The 7,270-nt window shown below is 50.2% G+C and overlaps 1 protein-coding gene and 1 long non-coding RNA gene across 5 annotated transcripts in view; one reads left to right on the top strand and one right to left on the bottom strand.

Moving 5' to 3' along the window:
• Nucleotides 1–1,192, top strand: part of LOC123521930 — a 15,042-nt gene extending 13,850 nt beyond the window's left edge. For all 4 annotated transcript variants that reach the window (XR_006680273.1, XR_006680276.1, XR_006680275.1 and 1 more), the window contains one exon: nt 178–1,192. This is a non-coding gene — a long non-coding RNA (uncharacterized LOC123521930). The remainder of the gene's footprint in view (nt 1–177) is intronic.
• The window catches only part of LOC123521928 (zinc finger protein 134-like), a 14,187-nt gene extending 8,341 nt beyond the window's left edge, over nt 1–5,846 (bottom strand). The window contains exons 1-3 of the mRNA XM_045292354.1: nt 5,774–5,846; nt 3,344–3,406; nt 1,866–1,987 (exon numbers count right to left, since the gene is read on the bottom strand). The gene's annotated coding sequence lies outside the window, so the exon portion shown is untranslated. The remainder of the gene's footprint in view (nt 1–1,865; nt 1,988–3,343; nt 3,407–5,773) is intronic.
• Between the last annotated feature and the right edge of the window lie 1,424 nt (nt 5,847–7,270).

Below are 7,270 nucleotides of genomic sequence, written 5' to 3'. Positions count from 1 at the left end.
GGGTATAGTTAAAGTGCTACGGTGCTCCGCACCACGGCCAATCAAATCAGGAAACGTCAGTGAAGCACCACCAGCTTCTCATGGTTTCAAAATTCCTGCCATGGCCCAGGTTAGGCCCCTCATCCGGTCTCTGATAATAATCTGTGTACCTTTGCTTTTAGCTCTTTGTGTCTTTAGATTCTTGCAGGAATGGATAAAAGACATCTCCAACCTGACCTTCAATCAGCTTCTTCACCCTTACAGTCTGCTGCCGACCGGCTAGGCCCCCAAACTTCCAACTCTTAATCCCCTTCTTCGACCTATCTCAGCAGGAAGTAGTTAATATTGGAAATGGGGCGACGTTTTCTGTCTTAAGAAGTTTGAAATGTTGGGTCGGGTCGGAACTAGGCAGCCCCCGTTTGGACTAAGCTGAAGCAGGTTCGGGCCCTGCACATGCTTGCTTCCCTGCACGTCCCAGAGGTCAGCAGTAGTCGGCGCCAGTGAAGCCTGATGTTCCAGGTTCAAAGAAAGCCTCCTGGAGTGGACAAGCAACTCTCCCAGTTTCCAGACCCCATATGCTAATTGCCACACATTCCTCACCACTCCTTTAAAAACCCTTCCCTGACCTGTTGGCCTAGGTCACGGAACCTCGTCTGGGAGCTCCCCTAACCCCTACTAAAGCTCGCTCTACTTCTGTTCTCCCTTGTCCCGCCAGTTATGTCCATCTTCCTCCCTGTCCCTCAGTTCTGCTTTACACCCAGGACAACAGGAGGTACTAGTCCAAAGTAATCTACTCGTGAGAGAGAAAACTGAATGTTACAGTGTCCAGCAGGAATCCAAGTAGGTTTCACAAGCAATGACTGACAAATTCACAGCATGGGCAGGACTAAGGAGATGTCGACTACAGAAAGCGGGCAGAATCCGGGGCACAGAAATGCCTTGGAAATGGACAGACTCACAAACAGCCAGGTAAAGGTCAAGTAGAGCATAATCTGTTGGATGATGGCAGGACTCCTGACTCTTTCTCAACAAGGCTCAGAACAGTCTGAGGACAATTGGAGGCGAGGCACAGCTGAGCCTGGCCTAGAGGTCTCTGAGGGAGCTGAGCAAAGTAGCAGTGGTGATTTGTGGGAAACAGGATTTCTCTCAAGCTGTCTTCCCCCAAATATATGCCAGACAGCTGCTTGAGAATGACTATACACTTGGAGGTCATCAGGAGTAGCCATCTAGAGCAAGTAGACACCACTGTTTATCCCACAAGTAGGGCCCACTCCCTTCTGATAAGGATAGTAATTGTCTGTTTCCTTATAGGAGACACCAGAGGTCAAACCCGCCCAAAGATGACCAAGGTTAGGCCACCATCATGAATCTAGGGTCCGCCCATCTTGTCACATGTATACCCCTAGACCTTCCCATTCCTATGGGCACACCCCTAGCTCATCCCCTTCCTTTTAAGCTTATGCCCCTTCCTACGATGTGTATGCCTATTGTACTGCCCCTTCCTGTGACATGTGATTCTGTAATGATGTCCCCCTAAAGGGATATATAACGCTTGGTGAGCAATAAAGAAAGCTCTCAGGAGCTCTCGCCCTGAGCCTCTCTCCTGGCTGGGCTCCCCCCACGTGGACCATCAAGCGGGGCTGAGGTGAGCGTGCTACCATGAGTTGTGTCTGACTCCATTACTTGACTCTTTCACCTCATGCTCTCTGACTTTACTATAATCTTATTATCGCTGTACAATTGCGCCTACCGGACCTGTGATGATTTGTGGGGGACCCTCCCCTTCTCCCCACGGTGATGGTCTTGTAAGAACAGGTCACAGGCTCACAGGGAAAGGAAGAGGGACAACGCCCACCCCAGGAAGCTGAGGTCTGTGAGGATCTTACCAAGGGAGGCCACGAGTGCAAAGTTCTCGGGCATCACATCCACATTCAGTAGATATTGAGCCTCCTCAAGGAACCGCTTTCTCTTGGGAGTACAAAAATACGTCCTTCAAGGTCACCTGGCCCTGCCACAAAGTGAACAACTGAGCACAAATGCATTCTTCTCTTTCCAGAATCCCCACATGCCCTACCCCTGGCTCACTTTCCTCCCTAGAGGCCCACCTCGAGACACTAGGCTCTGGGGTGACTGGTATCTCATCTCCTCCTTCCTCACATCATCCTGAGCATTTTGTCTGGCCACAAACAACCAGCAAGTGGGCAGACAGCCCTCACATCAGCGGTCCATCTCCGCGTGGCTCTCGGAAGCAAAGAAGCTGGAAATCTTCAGAATTTGCAGCAGGCCTTCATCACGGCTCGAGCCACATATGCTTTGCACAGCAACCAAGTCTGAAGCCCTCAGTATCAGAACCCGGGGCTCATCAGTTCACACTCTTCTTCCCGTGCAGGTCACTAAGTCACATGCCCCTTACAACTAGGGACATGCAAACATCACAGGAACCTCCCTGGCCTTCTCACATGCTACTCTGCACACAGCATATAAAGAGCACGTAGCTATTGTGCTATTATCTTTGTATTGCTATTGTTTTGTCCTTACCACTTCATTTTTGTCCTTTATTGTTTGTTGGGTTTGACAGTTTATGAAGCACAGACAGTAGCTGATGCAAGGATTTGTAGGGAGTGTAGGTTTGGGGGGGTGGAGACAGGGAGGGTGAGAGGATTTGGGGAATAAACAGCGAAGACAGGAGGGGGAGGGAGCACTTGGACTGAATGTGATTACACAGCTCTATTTAAAGGTGATTTAGTCATGGGAGGAAAAAAATGCTCTGAAATCAATTGTGGTAATGATTTTACAATTCTTGAAATGATTGAATGATTGAATTGTATGATGTGGATTACGTGCTAATAAAATGGGGGGAATAAAGTGAAATAAACAAAAAACAAGCAAACAAAAAGAATATGTAGCTAAAGCAACCAGGATGGAATCTAGCCCTGCTCAATGGTGCCCCCTGACACGGGTAGCCAAACTGAAATTGAACCCTACTTTCAATTTCTCTGCTCCTGGCTCCACCCCAATGTACACTTGGCTACAGCCTGTGCATGTCTCTGGTCTGAATTTCTCCTCTGGATGCCAGACTTGATAGCCCGCTGTGCACCGACAGCTCCCCTGCATTGTCTTTGGAGCATTGCAGACCCAACAAGACCGAGCCTTAACTCCTTGATGCTGCCTCCGAAAATGACTCCTCCAACTTTCCCATCTCAACGGACTCTGCCACCGTTACACATTAAGACCAAAAACGATGGACTCTCCCAAATTGTCTAACCTCAGCTGTGCAAGGCTCACACCAAATTCCTGCCCTTCTCTCAGCCCGATATCCCACCACCACAGCCGCCACCCTGGCACAGGCACCCGCAGCACTCACCTGGGCTGTAGCAGCAGCTTTCTCATTGGCAGCCCCTCCTCTCTGCCATCAGTCTTCCCTCCACTGTGAAGCCAGAGAAGGACGATTAAGCCCACAGGTAGACCGCTTCCTACTGTGAGCCAAACTTCCCTCGGTTCCCAAAGTACTCTCTGAATGCCACCCCAGCTCCTCAAACTACCATGCAGAATGACTGCTGTCCCCTGCTCGCTGACTCCACTTGACATAAAGGTGGCTGAGCTGACACCCTAGCTCAGCTTCACCTGAAGCATTTGCACACACATGGGACACTGGCCCATACCTCATCTAATGCTGGCCAGAGATGAAACCCTTTCATTAAATCCCCGGGCTCCCTTCAGGAAGCAGGGCTTTTGGTAACTGCAGGTTCTCCAGGTGTAATGGCAAGGAGAAGGATCGGGATCCCCAGGATACCACCATTCCCCTTACCAGATAACCAAGCTAGGGACTGGATCAGGTGAAGACCTAAGAAACTGAAGGATTCTTAAGTGCTTCTGCTGCCATGAGAACGGGGCAGGAAGAGGGAGGCTGAGGGTGGTAGGTGACCATGGTGAAGGATCCTATAACTACTGCCCTGTCTTTAGAGGCATATTTTAGGTTGTCTTATCTCGCCTCAAAGACTCAGACTTCAGTGCTGCCCCCTACCAGTTGTGTGATCTTGGACAATGACCTATGCCTCAATGTCCTCATCTGTAAGTAGAAAGGTACCTATGCCATAGGGTTCTAGTTTACATCAGATGCATCCGTGTATGTTAAGTGCTGTGAAGTGAGCTATTACTGTCCACGTTTAACACTTTTGCAAATGTTCTTGGTGATGGGTTTTTGTTGTTGTTTTAATTTGGGTGTGTTTTATTGTCTTAAATTTTTTAAGGCTTATTCAGTCACAAAAAGACTATGAATGAGATTACTGATAAAGAAAATAAACAAGCCATGACCAAGACTTTCATACCAAAGGAAGAGACTTTAAAGGTTACCAAGGAGGGACGGTGGTATAATGACTAAAGGGTTGGTAAATAGTATTAACTTGGGGGAAGGGAAAGCAGTAATTGACAAGAGGAAAGAACTCAAAGTTGAGGTCAGCTGGGTCTGCAAATGAGGGGGTGGTTTATAAGTAGTTTGAACTGTTGAATACAAAACTGATTATCTGAAATGTAAACTCCCACGTAATTAATAATTTATTAATAACGTCTTTAAGGAAAATGCCATATACAAGGCTTTACATTGTAACCAAAATACTTAGTAGCAAATTACTGTGTCATCCAATTAGTGTTTATATAAGTTTAACTTGTTACACATTGAAATTTTTAAATTGACCACCTGATGGCGCTGAGCTGCTAACTGCAATCTCAGCAGTACCAAACTACTAACCACTTCTAAGGAGAAAGATAAGGCTTTCCACTGCCATGGAGTTAGTCCCTGAAGCCTGCAGGGGCAGTTCTACCCTGCCCCACAGGGTCACTACGCGTTGGAATCAACTCAGTGGCAGGGAGCGTGCATATCTGCCAGATGCCACTGGTCCGTTTTCCCATCCAGCCTACGTGCTATTTAGTCCCTGGAGGGAGGAGGGTGTCCTGGTGGGGGTCTCGGGAATATTCACCTTTTCTTTCTGCCCTCCAGCCCCAGCCCTTCCCATTCTCACCATCACAGGAACCAAATACAGAAATAAAATCCTTAAGATTCTTTCCCCTCAAGCAGATCTCCAGGTCCAGCGTGGCATGTCCAGTGCCCAAAAAAAGCCCGGGCCCCGAAGGAATTTTTAAACAACATGTGCCAGTTCTTCCAGATATTCGGGGAAAACAGACCCAGCAGTAAAAAGACCCAGACCAGGCGGACCTCCTACTGTCATTCACAGCTACGTCTGATGCAACAGGAAACCCTCTTGGTTCATCTTTTTAAACAACCCAGCGTTGGCTGCCATCTCCCGTCAAAGCTCAGCCCTAAGCACCACATGCACCCTCTCCACCCGTCTCTGCCTCCACCCACCGCGGTCTGTTCTCCCCGGAACCGGGTTTGCGATCCTTTCACCATCCCCGATCAGGGGATGTCCTTCCACGACTCCACCTCCACCTGTCGTGCCAACGTGAGGAGCCCTCACGATGTCCGCTCCCTGCAGACCTGAAGGCTCCCGGCTCCGTCGCAACGCCAACACTTGGCACTTGCTGGCCCGTCAGCCTGGACCACACTCCTCGCCACACGCTTCTCCGCAATGACCGGGCACCGGGAGCCTGGATCGCAGAGATCCGAGCAGGTACCCCTTAATCGGGACGTGAGGACCCGGGAGCTGGGGTGAGAACGCCGGGTGCCCCGAGGCGGACGCCGCCACCGTGAGACGCGGGGCGAGGTCATTTCAGGCCCTGCCACCCGCCGAGCCTCGAGACCACCTTTGAGCAAGGGAAGCAACACTCGCTCGCTCACCTACTCGCTGCCGTCACCAGAGAGAGAGAGCGCCGGCAAAGCAAGGCAAACACGGCCAACATGTCCGCCGCGAGGAAGATGCCGGAAGTCCCGCCGGCGTCCTCCCGGGCACAGAAACGCCTCTCTCATTGGCTCAGGGCCGCCAGGCGACGCACAGGTTTCTGGGGAATGTAGTTCTCATCGCGACTTCGAACTCTAGGAGGTACCCAAGCCCACAGCTCCAGGGAAAAGGACCCCTGGGAGCCTGGTCAAAGGGACTGTAGGCAGAGGACCGACGGGGCTGCGGTACTCTTAAAGAGCCCAAACCCAAACTTTGTGGAGTGCAGTCTGCACAAATCACAGGAAGGTTTGGGGGCACGTGCTCCGTCCAAAGCCCACAGCTATCCAGTCGATTGCCACTTATAGAGAGCCTATACAGGGTTTACAAGGCTGCAGGTCTTTAATGGTGGCCTAGGGGGTTATGAAATTCAACTACTAAGTAAGTAGTTCAAACTCACCAGCAGTGGGCCGCGAGTGACATACAGGCAGCTAAGACAGAGAACATGGATCTGCAAGGGCTTTCAGATTTATCTTATACAAATTTTTTATTATTTTCTTTGTTGACTTGCACAGACGAAATGCGTAAGGGACTGGACACTAGTCAGACGAACAATGGGGGTGGTGATAGGGAGAACTTTCGATAATAGTTACTCACAAAGGTAGAACCACACCTGGAGGCCTGAAGCATGCCTTAAGAAAGCAAAGCGCATCAAAATAGTAAACACATGGTAGTCCGGGGACCACCTTACACTGAGCACCCTCGAAGCAGGAGATCCGAACCCAAAAATCCATGACCATTCATTCCATCACCTTAGGCTAGCAGTCAGCTTCCTCTCACACTAGTGTTTCAGCCCTAAGTCCGAGGGAGTATTTCCTTAAATCTGTCACCGGTGAACAGAGGTGACAGAGTCTCCGCTTCTCAGTTCCCCAGTAACGTTCCGACCTCTGACCCGTGAGGGCAAAGTACTACACCTTCAACCAGCCGTTTACGGAAGACACAGGAGACTGGGTGGCACCGTGGTTACAGCGCTCAGCTGCTAACCGGTCAGCGGGTCAAACCTATTAGCCACTCCATAGGAGACAGATGTGGCAGCCTCCTTCCGTAAACACTTAAAAGCCTTGGAAACCTTTCAGGGGATTTCTTTGGGATTCCACTCCAATGCAAGGGTTTAAGGGAGGGAGAGGCCTGAAGTCCCACCTCCGTGAGCTGCGCATGCGGGCATCTGGGATAATGCAGTTTCTACACCTCCCGCAGGCAGCTCGGTAGCTGCAGAATCCCTACCTGGCAGTTCTACTCTGGCGGGCAGGGGCTCTGTTACAATTGGCTGGACAGCACTGGGAGCCGTCTGCAGACTAGCGAGTCCACGGAAAAGTTCTATTATCTTTCATTCCAGTTTTCCCACAAACTCTTTGATGCCCCCTCATTGATAGGATTGATGAAAAGGTTTAAAAAAAAAA

Source organism: Echinops telfairi, unplaced genomic scaffold, assembly GCF_000313985.2.
Source record: "Echinops telfairi isolate 266 unplaced genomic scaffold, ASM31398v2 ScPeMD7_655;HRSCAF=1070, whole genome shotgun sequence".
NCBI classification, from domain to species: Eukaryota; Metazoa; Chordata; class Mammalia; order Afrosoricida; family Tenrecidae; genus Echinops; species Echinops telfairi.
Note: the sequence above shows the minus strand (reverse complement) of the source record. Positions and strands in the feature narration are given on the sequence as shown.